The sequence below is a fragment of the Crinia signifera genome, chromosome 7 (assembly GCF_055691185.1).
Source record: "Crinia signifera chromosome 7, ASM5569118v1, whole genome shotgun sequence".
NCBI classification, from domain to species: Eukaryota; Metazoa; Chordata; class Amphibia; order Anura; family Myobatrachidae; genus Crinia; species Crinia signifera.
The window spans coordinates 49,014,784-49,028,927 of NC_139223.1; the positions used below are offsets into that span (position 1 = coordinate 49,014,784).

The 14,144-nt window shown below is 46.7% G+C and overlaps 1 long non-coding RNA gene across 1 annotated transcript in view; it reads right to left on the reverse strand.

The window, feature by feature from the left end:
- Positions 1-2,468: 2,468 nt before the first annotated feature.
- The window catches only part of LOC146020146 (uncharacterized), a 31,502-nt gene continuing 19,826 nt past the window's right edge, over positions 2,469-14,144 (reverse strand). The window contains exon 3 of the long non-coding RNA XR_014450730.1: positions 2,469-2,851. This is a non-coding gene — a long non-coding RNA (uncharacterized LOC146020146). The remainder of the gene's footprint in view (positions 2,852-14,144) is intronic.

Here is a 14,144-nt window from a genome sequence, read left to right on the forward strand (position 1 = left end):
GAGCGTGTGTCTGTAGGAAGGTCTGTGGGGGAAAGAGGAGAGAGAGAGTGAGAGAGAGAGAAAGGGAGGGAGTGCGAAGGAGACAGAAAGAAATGAAGAAACAGAAAGTAAGGGAGGGGTGGGGAAAGGGGAGAACAAATCAGAATCATGGATTAAAGGATGAAATGTCAGATAGATGAAGGGGCTTTTGCACGTATCAGTGAATTGGAGAATATGAACGGTTAGATTTATAGGTATCTTAGTGATGTCCATAAATGGTTAATTTTAAAATATGAATAATAAACATGTTTAAATCTGTTATCATACCTGGAAACCAATATTTATAGCTATATCTTTCAACTTCTGTGGGTGGTGAGCCCAGGTGCAAAAATATAATTTGGTCCCCCAGCAGTGGGTGACAGGGGAGAGGCAGAGTGTGACAGGGAAAAACAGTGGGTGTCAGGAAGAGGGGGACGAGGGCAGCAGTTGTCCCGGTAGTCCTTAGGAGCCCCAGTGCACTGCACCTGCCACAGAAATGGTAGTTCAGCCTCTGCTTCCAACCACTCCAACACTAATTTTTATAGCACCAGACTCAGGTGCCTAATCCTGTACATTGGATGCCATATGGAGATCCTGCCCTTAGCTTGGTGCTGATGCAAGGTCCAATGGTTGTGACTGCACAAAGTGGGCATCCCAGCCCTTCGGCATTCAGGCGCACAGCTGTACACCAGTGGAAGGTCTGATACAGCATTAGCATAAAGTCACAGACGCGACTACGGCAAAATACAGTAACGCAGTGCCCGACTCAGCCCGACTATAGCCAATAGCTATAAAACATAATAAGGTTCTAACGTTTGGTCTCAGACATATCAACATGTAATGTCACACACACACACAAACATATATTATATATATATATATATATATATATATATAAAACTTTATAGGGAATGTTTTTTATCCCATGTGTGCAATATAAGGAAAAGTTTTCTAACCCATATGTGTCATATAGGGAAATGTTTTCTAACACATAGAAAACGTTTCTAAATACAGAACCAGGCATGTTTTATATCGGACTAGTTAAATTACAAGCCCGTCAAAAATATGGCTCCTGCAATGTACTTTCACTTTGAGTTGTGAGTTTTTACTTTCACTTTGAGCTGTGACAGTTTTTAGCCAACAAACGCTCCACCCACCCCCAGTCCCTATCTGCCCCTACCTCCAATCTCTGTCTTCACAGCTCCATCTCTCCTTATCCAGTAAGTATGAAATGTCAGTGTCCCTGCAGAAATTGCTTTCACTTTCTGTTGACATCTTTTAGCACACAAAGGAGTAATCTCGTTATTTTTATATATTGGTCAGACTAGTAAGAATACTAAACACCACTGCTGGCGAACACATGTGGGACTGCTGACACTTCTGGTAGGCCTGAGTGCTGTGGGTGTGGTCACAGGCAGGGCCGCCAATAGGGGGTGCTGTGGGTACAGCTGTCCCAGGCCTCGGCCTCTGGAAGGGCCTGGGCAGCTCATGTTACCTATTGCAAACAACCCTTGCCTCCGCTGCGCTGAACAAAGCAGGTCCCTGAGCACAGGCTTATTTAACCCAGGATGCCGGCGGACATTAAAATGCTGCACTGGCTTTTGAGCCAATCACAGCTCGCGTACCGTCAGCCAATCAGAGCAGCTACCGGTGTGCGAGCTCTGATTGGCTCACCAGGCGGTGCTCATTTTAATTGGCATCCTGAGTTGAAGCTCCGGAACCTCCGGGCTGCAGCTCAGTGGAAGAGGAGGCGGGGGAGCAGGAACCTGGGTTTCGTTAAGTCAAATGAGGAGGGGGGGCGTGGCCTGGACTGGAAATGAGTCCCAGGTCCCAAAATTGATGATGGCAGCCCTGGTTACAGGAGATGACATGGCAGTGACATCTCCTCGTTCAGATATGGCATTGTACCTTGGGCCCCAAGCTCCCCTTGGCACATGCCAAAATATGATGAGGGACAATGTAAAGTACAGTAACTGCACAAACTACTGAAAGCTAGAAAAACTGAGGGTTCCGTATAAAGACAATTTATTACAATAAACACATGTGCATATACATAAGAAGCATTCTAAAATGATTACTAACATTTTACGAAGTGCCATTTTATTATTCAAGTAATGCAATTTTGTTGCACTTGTATTAGACTGATACTTTCAATTAGAAGTACGCACAATATGCACAATATGTGTTTACTCTAATAAATTGTCTTTATACCGAACCATCAATTTTTCCAGCTTTCAGTAATTTGCCCATTTACTGTACATTGTCCCTCATCCTAGTTATTGCCCTAGATCTAGTACAGAGATCTATTGTAACTGCAGAAAACCTCTGTGGGACACATTGCCCCTTCTTTATATATTATACTATAATCATATAACCTGGACATATTTATGGCTCCCAAGTGTAGCTCCTTTGGTTTCTAAATGCCAAATTATACCATATATGGAGCCATGTTTGACTATTTTTGAAGCATTTATGCAGAAGTGAAATGTTCCTAGGTGCTGAATACAGGTAACAATAGCCTGTGGACATCTCCACTATTAAATATACAGTAAAGGCTATTCTTATATATATTAAATTCAGAGAAATGGCTCCTGAATTCTGTGAAATCAGAGGAGTTCATGTACAGGATTTGGAGAGATCAACTTTCTTTCTCTTATTGTGAGTTGTTTCTGTGTTCCTAGAACTCCACCCATGAAACAAAAGGCTTATTTTCTTCTTCGCAGAGTGTGCAGTTTCTTGTGCCGAGGTTCTTTGTTGATGTTCATAGTTAAAATCTTCTTATATTTATTCTCAAAATAAAGTTGTACCCTTTTCGCTTGATTGCAGATCGAGCCTGATAATTGGGAAGTGTTATTTAAACAGGAACTGTCTGATATCATTAGCAACGTTAAAATAACAGTATTGCTAAAACAAAATTAAAGTATTGCAAAATCTCAGTCCTACAGTGGAACAAAATAGTAGCTCTGTAGCACTTTCTTATAATTGTGTACAACTGCAGTGTGACCACTCTCCTTCTCTCCCGGTGACTCACGATTGGTCAGACTCCTGAGACGGTAATAGACCAATCTCCAGAATCCTGCCCACTTCGCTATTACCTCACTTCATGCGTGCCTACTCTCCCAGATTTTGCGGTAGACTCCTGATTGTTCTAAAGAGTGGGCACCTCTTTGGCATTCTGCCCACTTCCTACTAAGGTGGGGCAGAATGGAGAGATCAATACAGCAAAACTGCAGTCTGAGGGTAGGCATGAGCCACACCTCTACTGCATTAGTAGGATGGGTGGGGGCAAAGGACGCTAATCATGTTGACCCCCCTACACACACACGCACACATGCACTTGGACATCCTCTTCACAACCCAGTGACTCCAAACCTTGGTTCACAAGGCACTCTAAGGGTGCCCATCCACTAGTACGATTTTGACCGATTTCGCCCCCATGGATCGGGGCGAGAAATCACCCCAAATCAGATGTGTTTGACACCCCATCCGACCCGCCCGCACATAAAATCTATCAGATTGGACCCATCAGCGGCACATCGTGGGTGCTTTATAGCACCCATGATGTATTGGGTCCAATTCCGTAGGTTTGTGCCAGCGGTGAAGTACCACAGGCACACACCTATGTGCAGTGGCAGGCAGGGACAGACAGCGGTGAGCAGTGGGGGGGGGGGGGTCATGGGCAGTGCGGGCAGTGGCAGGTGTGAGCAATGGGATGGGCAGAGGCAGGTGCCAGGCAGCGATGAGTAGCAGGTGCCATGCGGGCGGAAAACGGCAGCAAAATGTAACAAAATACTTTCAAAAGACTGGCCGAGCGCTGATTTTTTCAAATTCTGCTTCCGCTTCCCACCACCGCCTGGCACCGCCGCTTAAAGCTGTCTGGCACCTGCAACTGTCTCCCCACCATTTATCGCTGCCTGCCCTGCCACTCCCCGCAGCCCAGCTCTCCTGCCCTCCACTGCTCCTGCAGCTCCCCAGGAGTTTTACATGTGATAAAGGGGGCGTGACTAAACTGACGCACATCACATTGTTTTAGCCCTACCCCCCTCCGTGTAGGCCTGAGAATTGCAGCATTTAATGTAATGGGGGGGGGGGGGTTTGATGATGTCAAGCTCTGTTTCTACCCCTCAAAATGCAGTTGAGAGACGATAAGTAGCCAAGAATGCTGTTCATGCGCATGGATATCCTTAAAACCTGCACTGTTAAGGTGCCTTGAGGAACTAGGGTACTTATGTAGTATCTGGGCTGCCGATTTCTAAATCGGGTCGGATCGGGAGATCGCATCGCATCGCATGCGACCATGCGATTCGATGCGATGCGATGCGATGCGATGCGATGACCCGATTTTTCCATAGGAATCAATGTTAAAATGGACTGAGTCCATTTTAACATGGAATTCAATGGGAAAAATGGGTCCTTTTCATACCCCTACTATCCAAGTGGGCATGGAGTTGGATATAAACCTGTGGCGAGCGTAGCGAGCCACCGAGCCCGAAGCGTGGCGAGCGAAGCGAGCCCCGCGAGGGGACGAATACCGTCCCCTCGCGGGGCTCGCTTCGCTCGCCACGCTTCGGGCTCGGTGGCTCGCTACGCTCGCCACAGGTTTATATCCAACTCCATGCCCACTTGGATAGTAGGGGTATGAAAAGGACCCATTTTTCCATAGGAATCATTTTAACATTGATTCCTATGGAAAAATCGGGTCATCGCATCCGATATCGGATGCGATGCGATGCGATGCGATATCGCATCGCATCGCATCTGATTGTATGCCTTAACTTAAGGCATACAATCAAAAAATCGGCAGCCCAGATACTACATAAGTACCGGAACTAGGAGGTTGGACCTACTGTAGTGACATTACCTAGATGCTACATAAAGAAAACATTCATAAGGCGCTGGTTCCTAGTGATAAGATACAGTAGGTTACACACCCTTGTTCCTCCCATAAATGGCTGCCTTGATTGTGTTGACAACATTTATTAGCGCTCTCAGCTGTGATCGCTATTCCTCCCCAGAACTGCTATTATCTAGCAATAGAAAGCAATTGTCACATTTTGTGTGATGAGCCACATTATTAGGATGAGTTGCGCCAGTCAGTGATACAGGATAGAAAATAAATACACAATGTTCCAGGGAAGTTTCCGCACTGACCCCCTCCCACTCCTTTTCACACACCCTGGGAAGAGCAGTTGAAAGCAAGATAAGCTGATTATGTTAGATCTGTCTTTCTCATCTGAATTGAAGTGACCACTTCACAGGTGATAAGAACTCTGACAAAAGGCATAAAGTCAACACTTGTATGTTTATTCCCGCCTGCTCTGTAACGCCTTTATTCCTATCTGATCTTTCATGTTCATTCGCTTAAAACTTTAAAGGGAAATAAACAGGAATCAGAGAAACAGATTATACTCCAAAAAGTCTTTTTGCCTAATCAAGATTATTATTATTTGTTCTATATCATAATAAAGTGATATTTGGAATAGAAGGTCTAGCTGAAAACACCTGTTGATAAATAAAATAAAATAAAAACACAATGTTGCTCCTTCAACTGTATGGGGGGAATTTAATTGTTGGGCGCCCGTCCCGGCACCCGTTTGTGCCCACCACCAGTATTAAAACATTTCTGGTGACGGGCATGCACACATCTTTTCAGCTCGCTACCCACGGGCAAAAAGTTACCCATTTCGGCACCCAAACGGGTCACGCCTATTAGTTTGGCTGGGTTTAGGTGCTATGTCGGCTGCTTGATCTGTCGGCTGCCTTTGACACTGTTGACCACCCTCTCCTGCTCAACACCCTCCGTTCCTTTGGCATCACTGGCACGGTCTTCTCCTGGTTCACCTCATACCTCTCCGATTGCTCCTTCTACATCTCCACTCCGAGCTCCTCCTCTCCTACTACCCCGCAGCCAGTCGGTGTTCCCCAAGGGTCAGTCCTTGGCCCTCTCCTCTTCTCCCTCTACACCACCTCTCTGGGCACCCTCATCAGCTCCTATGTTTTTCATTACCACCTTTATGCTGATGATACCCTAATCTATCTCTACTCCCCCGACCTATCCCCATCACTCCTGTCCAAGGTCTCCGAATGCCTCACTGCCATCTCAGCCTGGATGACCCAACGCTTCCTGAAACTAAACATGGCTAAAACTGAACTTCTAATCTTCCATCCCCCGAAAATCCTCTCTTCTCCCACTATCTCCATCAGCATTGGTGAAACCGAGATCACCTCCACCGACCAAACGCACTGCCTTGGTGTCATCATTGACTCCTCCCTCTCTTTCACCCCCCACATTCGTGCTCTCTCACAGTCTTGCCGCTTTTACCTACGCAACATCTCACGCATCAGACCATTCCTCTCCACTAACGCGACCAAAATTCTCATTCACTCTCTTGTCATCTCCCGCCTTGACTACTGCAACATCCTTCTCTCTGGGCTACCTCTCAACCGCCTCGCACCTCTCCAAACCATTCTTAACGCTGCTGCTAGGCTCATCTTCCTCTCCCGCCGCTCTACCTCCGCCTCCCCCCTCTGTCTATCTCTTCATTGGCTCCCCATTCCTTTCCGAGTTCTCTTTAAACTCCTCACCACCACCTACAAGGCTCTCTCCTCCTCCACCACTCCTTACCTCTCTTCACTGATCTCTATTCACACTCCCTCCCGTCCTCTTCGCTCCATCGCTGACCGCCGACTGACCTCTCACCTAATCACCTCCTCCCACTCCCGTGTCCAAGACTTCTCTCGCGCTGCCCCCCTGCACTGGAACAACCTCCCGCTACCCATCAGGCTTTCTGATTCCCTTACCTCCTTCAAGCGCTCCCTCAAAACCCACTTTTTTCGACTAGCCTATCCCTCCTCCTAACCTCTTTTGATCCTCCTATCCTGCCTCCGTTCCTATTCGTTCCTACTTATCCTGTTGTTTTTCGTTCGTCCACCCACCTATTTTTAGTATGTTAACTCTTATGAGTAGGGTCCTCCTTCCTCACGTACTCACCCTACCTCTTTACCTCACCTGTGCTCCTGTCCTGTTCTTTCCTTCCTCTACTTTATCCTCAGTCTCCTTGACAATTTTGACACCTACTTCTGAACTGATGCTGATTTTAGTTCTACCAGCTATACCCCTATTTATACTGTATTTTTCAACACACCCTGTACGTTACCATGTCATTTGTTTTTTGTTTGCTATGCGCTGCGGACACTTTGCGGCGCCTTATAAATAAACGTACTACTACTACTACTACTACTATGTGCGACTAAACACGACCTTAATAGGCATTAAATGCGTAATAATATTCACCATTTGAGTATCTCCCCATGATGTCCTGTCACTTTGGGGGTTATTCTAATTTATTCGGTCCCACGTGAGTTCACATGTGCAGATACAGGGACCACGCGGGCATGGCCAGCAACACGTTCATGTAAATCGCCCGGTGACGCGGGGGCATGCAGCTGATGTCAGCAGCCCGCCTGCTTCCCAAACAGGGAACTCGCAGATCAAAGACGCCATAGAGGTGTCTCTGATCTGCAAGCACTGGAGAAATCATTCGATGGTCGCCGACCATCAAATGATTTCTCCCCCGCACCCAAGGCTGCTAATGGACGATTATGCAAATCACCAATTCACAGGCATGTGGCCGATCGCGAGTGCAAGGGTGTGGGCGGCCAGCGCTGCGAGCGGCATTTGGTCCACGCGCAACAATAAAACATTTTAATTCCCCCCTTTTATGTTAAACATTAATTTTTTACTGAAGACTTTGGGCCTGATTTGGACCCGATTGTTGGGCTGCGAATCTTTGGAGCCCAGCGATCAGGTAGCCGTCTCCCCGCGCAAGTGAAATCCCTCCCCTGTGCACGACTGCGAATGCAATTGCAGCTGTGCAAAGAAGACTAAATTCATTCTGAATCACAGACCATCGAATGTATTTCCCCTCCAATACAAGCCCTGTGTGCAGCACCACGGCAGCTGAGACTTACTCAGCGTTGCAATGACGTCAGTGATTTCTGGGGCACTCCCAGAAGACGCCGGAGTGCTGCCCACAAACGGCTGCTGGCTGTCAATCAGCCAGCGCGTGTCCTGCGACCACAGGTTGTCGCTGGCTGTGATTGTACAGATGGCTCGCGCATGCATGGTCCTCCAACAATCGCTAAGGCTGCGATTCGCAGCCCAGGGAATAGGCTTGCATTAGTCATGACAACAATATTTCTTTTCTGTCCAATTTTGACTTCAGAACTGACTGCCTTAACTTAATTGTCATCTGTTTTTCTTTGACAAAGCTAACACTGTAATACTATGTACACTTATACTGTACATAATAGGATAGAATTTGCTTCAATAAAAAGAAATAATAAAAACTCAATGTTGCTGTTTTCTGATAGCTAGATTGAGAATTACAGACCCTAAATACCTTTGACCGAATAAACAATCATTGCAATCCACAGTGTTTCCATGGTTTACAGTGGTTGCCAAGGAAACTTAGTTATGCGCAACCTGTCTATCAAATAGTATATTGCTGAGTTATCAACCTGTAGTTTCAGGCATGAGTCCTGTATTAAACTGGATTTATTCAAGATTATGGATACATATTTTAATTACGCAACATCATTATTGACGCCCATAATTTCAGGTGCCGGACGGGGTCCCGACAGCGTGGCGAGCCCGCAAGGGGTTTTGTTGCGATCGCCATGCTGTCTGAGTCCGGCCAGTCGGGATCCCACCAATATTAGGCATTATGCCTGGGATGTATCTCATAAGACATATCAGGGTCTCATGTATGTAAAAATGTAAACATTGTCATTAAGGCCCTTATTCTAGTTCACTCTTTCTGAAAAAATCCTTCTTAAGGTGCGTACACACGGGGGGGAGATATATTGCTCAGTTTCTCCTTTTCATCAGCGACCAGAGATGGTCGCTGATGAAAAGAAACCTCTGCCAGGGGAGCCGCAGAGGTAATCAGCTGGTCTTTACTGTCGATGTTTGTTGGTAACCTTTTCTTTAAATCAAGCTGAATGTTCTTTGATCGTGGAGGTCTTTTTTGGAAATGTATTAACCAACTGTAAAGGTGCGTACACACCGGGGAGATATATTGCTCAGGGGGAGCCGCAGAGGTAATCAGCTGGTCGCGTGATTATAATGGGGCTGAAAACAGGAGCGCGCACCCGACGATTTATGCCGGGGCACACTCCCATCACTGGCAATATGGTCGCCAGCGACCATATTCCCAGTGATTTCAGCCCCTATAGCAGCCGTGTGTACACGGCTTTAGATGGACAAAACCATGTGCACTGCAGGTGGGGCAGATGTAACTTGTGCAGAGAGAATTAGATTTGGGTGTGGTTTTACTTCAAAGTGAGATCTATATTGCAGTGTAAAATAAAGCAGCCAGTATTTACCCTGCACAGAAACAAAATAACTCACCCAAATCTAATTCTCTCTGCACATGTTATATCTGCCCCACGCGCAGTGCACATAGGGCCTTATTCTGATCGGTGCGGCCCGATCAGAATATGCGGCCGCGACCGTGCAGGCGAATCCCCGCCTTCCATACGGATCACCACCTGCCGTCCGTACGCGGATATGTGGCGATCCGCATGAAATTGGACGGGGATACGCCTCCTCCGTCTTGGGAGCAGCCCCTGCATTCGATGGTCGCCGAACATCGAATGCAGGGCCGCACGCTCCACCAGGTCCCGCCACACAAGACCACACGGACACTTGTCCGTGTGAAATCATGTATGGGGGCGGGCAGCTGACATCCGGCGATGTCAGATGCCCGCCCCGTAAACACGCGTCACGGCCTCATTACCATGCATACGCCCCGCGTTTGCATGGGAACGCCCATGAAACGCGGGGCGTATGCATAGGGTTATGAGGCTAAGTAGCCCCTCACGCCCCTCTACGCCCCCTGTGCGGCGTATAAAGAATCTGTGCGGCTAAATCGCCTGCACATGCGCAGAGTGACCTCTGCACATGCGCAGACGATCAACATCGGCGGTCCGTCCGCATGCGGGAATATCCGCACCGATCAGAATAAGGCCCATGGTTTGTCCATCTAAGAAGGATTTTGTCAGAAAGAGTGAACCAAAATAACCCCCTAAGAGACATTAGTAAGAACATTCAAAACTACCTGTGTGCAGGTCACTCTGCTTATAACGTGCTGCAACCAAATGCAAGCAGGCAACTAGAAAATAAATGTATTGGAGATATCTGAAATAAGTTAATTGCTGGGATGTTGTGTTGTCTTTGAAAGGATATGGATCATTGGGTCTACAAGAGAGGTCGACAAGCATTGGGTCAACGCCATTAGGTCGACATGCAGAAAGGTTGACATGGGTCTAGGTCGAGATGAGTCTAGGTTGACAGGGGATTAGGTCGACTCAAGCATTAGGTCAACACAAGCATTAAGTCCACAGTCAAAAGGTTGACATGGGATTTTTTATTGTTTTTTTACCTGAATTTTAACACAGTCGACATGGACACTGAACCGTAGCACCGCATCCCCTCGCACCATGCCCTATGGATGGTAGCGCACGATATACTGCCTGTCGGCACATGTCGGCTCAAAAAATGGTGAAAAACCCCATGTCGACCTTCTGACTGTTGACCTTGCCCATGTCGACCTAATGCCTGTGTCGACCTAGACAAAAGGCAACCTAGTCCCATGTCGACACTTTTCTGCATATCGACCTAACTGTGTCGACCCAATGCTTGTCGGCCTAATGACCATAAGCCCCTTTGAAAATGCCCCCAATTATTTGTATTTTCGTTGGTAATAGAATCGGCATCTGCACCTCTACCTTGGAGCTGACAGCAAAGCCACCCACTCTCGCTTATGAAATCTCTCCAACCATGTCTGGAATTCTTCTGCTTCTCCATTCCCAGAAATCTCTGCAATTTCAGGAAGGCTTATGCTACACGCGTCCTGGAATCTAAATTGCTCCAAAATAAAATTCCTAAAAACGGAGCCAGTTTACATTGGTCACTGTACCAGACACACATACATGTTCCTAGATGAAGGACTGCAATACGAAAAATCAGTGGGTTATTAATTGGAGAGATGCTGTTTTCCCTTTTCCATAGGGGGTTATTCAGACCTGATCAGTTCTCTGCTAACGAATGGCTGTGCACGGCTTGCAAAAATCATGCTGTTCGGCGATCAGCAGCAAATCCATAAACAAGACCCTCACCATCAAATGATTTTCCCTCTGTGCGTACTCTGCCCAGGACTTACTCTGCGATAGAAACAGGCCGGGACTTCGCAGGACTTTCCTTCAATTCCTGGGCACACCTGACACTCCCAGGAAACGTCCGGTTACCACCCCCCCCCCCCCCCCCCAAACACCGGCTTTCTGTCAATCAACTTGGATACGGCCAGCAAAATAAATAGCAGGATTTGATCGCAGGATGGCCTCACGTATGAGCCGTACGCATGCAAAGTTGATTATCATCCAGGCTGCAAATTCGCAGCTGTGCGATCAGGTCTGAATAACCCCCATAGTTCAAATCATCTACTGGCCTTTTGTTCTATGCATTCATTTGGGAAAGGGCAGAGCCCTTGGTTATACGGATTGGCCACATGTGGCCTTTCGCTTTATTATAAAGCAGGGTTTTATTTATTTTCTACACAACAGAAGAGTAGATGCGTGGTTGCCTACCCTCCCGGAATGGAAATCGGGTCCCCCTCTCATCCCCCGGAAAGAGGAGCAACCCTCCCAGAAATCCGCCCGGCTCCCGTGACTCCCCCACCCCCCTCCTACCCTCAGCAGGGGTATCCGCGGGTCAAATTACGAAAATTGTGTAATTATAGCCACGCCCAATGCAGTGCAATGCCTTTAAAACAGTATTGCACGTTGGAGGCCTGGGGCTAAAACGGTGCAATCGCTCTGGCCATGTCCCCAAACAAGAAGCCACTCATGTGGCCCCGACCCCACCGCTTTTTACTCCCAGTGATCACACCCCCCTGAGCTAGCTGCCCTCTCCCGGATTAATTGTATGTAAACTTGTGTCTATGCATTACTGTCGCCTCATATGATATTACCCATAAACTCCCTCTTTGTTTTAATTCCAAATGTTTGTTCTACTGCTAATTAATACATATTTGTTGTCCCCCCGCCCTTTTTAATTTCTGTACCCAGTTCCTGTTTTTGTTTTGCTCGGTGTTGTTTCGTTTGTTTTTTGTTTTTTTTTTAATCTCACTAAAATTATTGGTGCTAAAAAACGTCAAGCACTACATGTCCCATAATGCACCGATGCAGAGTAGAGGAAGAAGCGGCCATGCATGCAAGAGATTGGAACCAGAGATACCCGCAAACACATTGGGCGTAGCAAGTTATTCCCAGGAAAGCAGATGTTTTGCAGAGTAAGTGGGTTTAATGGAAGGGAGAGTATGGAAGACCCATAAGTAATGAACTGAGTGGAGCACTCTGTATGTTTAGCCAGAAAAAAGCAAAAGGAAGCTGATGGTATGCGCAGACAAAATACTGTGTAGCTGGAAACTGAGGCTGTTGCAGGTAGGATATGCCAGGGAGAAAGGTGCAGGTTTGGATGCGGATAACGGAATGAGCGAGCAGGGGAGAGAATACACCTCCATCCGAAGCACAGAACATCGCAAAGAAGCAGAGGTGCGGGAGTGGCAGATACAAACTAGGAAAAGAACAGAGATGTCCTGAATTAAAAGAGACCACTGTGATTTGTCACAAGGAACCAAGTTACCAACACTGTGGAGACCTGAAGAGCAGCCATCCCAACATGTCTGTATTGGTAAGGGGTAGCTCCATACTACAGATCTACTGGTCTGGCTAGATAATCCTATTTTATTTCCCACCGGTCATGTGTGATAGACATTGCCACATAAAAGGGCCTAATTCAGTAGGAGCTGTAATTTTGCACCGAAAATGCAGTAGCACCATCCCTGCAATCATCATACCTGTCACATTGTTTCTGCCCCCGTCACTAATCAAACTACTCTCGTGACACATCACATTGGCCGTGCGCAGTTTCCCGAACATAGCGATTTGTGGCCCACACTGAATCAGGGCTAAAGCACTATACTTATCTGCACTGAAAATGTGTATATTAGGCCCTAGCTATGCACATAAGCATCATAAGGAACCCTGGTTGCCATCATGTAACCCTTTAAGTGCCAAGTGAATTTGTCAAATAGGTGTAAAAATTGGCGAGCAAACAGTTTTATTCATCATAATTCCACAACATTTTGTATTTGAATTTATATAACAAATGTGAGAGACGCTGGCATTTTAAGCGGATATTTTGCATATCTCTCACAGATGTTGGCACTCAAAGGGTTCAGTAATTCCAAGAGGGTTACTAGTCATCCTGGTCAATAAATTATCCAGGGTACAGAGTCATAGGGCTGTAGTTTGTTTATTATTGAAGCACAACTAATACAATGTTCATAGGTCTGTAGGACTTCTGCAATGATCATTAAAGAAATGTTGATTACTTAATATCTGTTATAATAAAATAATAATCATCATCATTATAATAATAAAACAGGAATGGCTGTAACCTGGCTCCCCTGCAACCCCAATGACTGGAACAGATTGCCTTTTGCCTCTTACGTATGTGACAGTCGTGGGACACTGCTTTGCATCCACTCCTCCAGACCTGTCAGCAGTCATCAGTCCCTGCGCTTACACAGCACCTCTCCGGGATCAGTTGCCGGAAAATAACAGGGATACTTCTAAATTTAGACACCTCTGACTCACTCAGGACCACACAAACTGATTTTTACATATTTAAACCTTACAACCAGCAATGTGTCAACATCATCAACATTATCACACCTGTTCCAGAAACTGCTAAATGTCGGACCTGGCCCTACAACAGCATGAAGAGGACAGCAACATGCAGCCTGTATATACTCTATGTTGTAGGTATTCCCTTTCTGGAGCAGTTGTTCGTTGGAAGCCGGCATCTGCAGGGTTAAGGAGGCAAATGTTTGCTTGGGATACATCAAGAAAAGGCCAACTCCCAGAATCCTCCAGGGATTTCGTATCATGCGTGCCGTCTGATCAGTACAGGTGGCCAGGCAGCAATGTTATGCACACAATTTTGCTGTGCTGAGAGATGTGTGCCGCCCTCTTGCTAATGAGCCGCCCATGTCTTTGGC